The sequence below is a fragment of the Gekko japonicus genome, unplaced genomic scaffold, assembly GCF_001447785.1.
Source record: "Gekko japonicus isolate JY-2015 unplaced genomic scaffold, Gekko_japonicus_V1.1 scaffold1395, whole genome shotgun sequence".
NCBI lineage: Eukaryota > Metazoa > Chordata > Lepidosauria > Squamata > Gekkonidae > Gekko > Gekko japonicus.
Genome location: NW_015161440.1, coordinates 69,937 through 70,943, shown reverse-complemented (window position 1 = coordinate 70,943; position 1,007 = coordinate 69,937). Strand labels below are relative to the sequence as shown.

The following is a 1,007-nucleotide window of genomic DNA, read 5'->3' as shown; positions in this document are numbered from 1 at the left end:
ATTTCGGGTTCGGTGCCCTGGACATTTCAGCGGCGTCCCCCCACCCCTCCACAAACCCTCCTTCCTCTGCAGGCTCTGGCACGGACCCTCGCCCCAGAGCAAGCGAACGCCTTTCCTGGCATCCAAAACGTGGGGGTCGCAGGCAGGGCCTTCTGCTTGGGAGACGGCACCGGGGTGGGGCAACACGGCAGATGGCCGTCTCCACGTACCCCGCTCCTTAAGGGCACGGCGAGTCTCGTGCACGCCCGGTCCTCCGGGGCCTTTCGGCATCGGATCGGCATTTTTTTGCGGTGCTTTGGGCTTCCTCCATGTTGGGGGGGGGGGATCGCCAACTAGATTTTGGGAACAGAACGAGCCTCCTCTCTCCCCACCCCGGAAATGGACCATCTGTGCATGCAGGGCGACCCAAAACGCTGTTTCTCTATCCCTCGCTTCCTGCGTCTGGTCGTCCAAAGAGGGATGCACTTCGCACATGGATTTTCCCCGGTATATATTGCCCGACTGGCTGTGTCTGTTTGTAGCTGGATCAGAGCAGGGGAAGAGAATGGGGGTGGGGGTGGGACGCCTTGAAGGTCACCTTGACTGCCGTTTTGGCCTCGTTCCACCTGTGCCCTGCCGTGGTCTAACAGCCGCCGGTTGCCTACGTGTTTCCGTGGCACTTTCGGAGACGCTCGAGCCTCTTCCTTCCTTTGCAGGGATTTTTCTTAGACCCGTCCGAGGGCTGGATTCCAGATTCTGTTTTCTCTGGGTACCCCCTCCGCGAGGCTGAGCTGATCAGCCATTGAGCCCATGGTTCAAATCCTGCTCCTGCTTCCAAGCAAGGGGGTCTGTCTGTGGCTGTTGATCGCATTCCAATCAGATTTTTTAAATCGTGCATTTCCTCTCAGTCAGCTCATGTCTCCCGCAGCATTCCTGGAAGGCAGGTTAGGCAGAGGGAGATCAGCCGTCCAAGGTCCCTCACTAACCGTCTGAAGTAGGATTCGAACCCGGCTCTCCTGAGGGCTAGT

The 1,007-nt window shown here is 58.8% G+C and overlaps 1 protein-coding gene across 1 annotated transcript in view; it reads left to right on the top strand.

The window, feature by feature from the left end:
• Positions 1 to 1,007, top strand: part of CASKIN1 (CASK interacting protein 1) — a 47,892-nt gene that overhangs the window by 30,787 nt on the left and 16,098 nt on the right. The window lies entirely within an intron of this gene.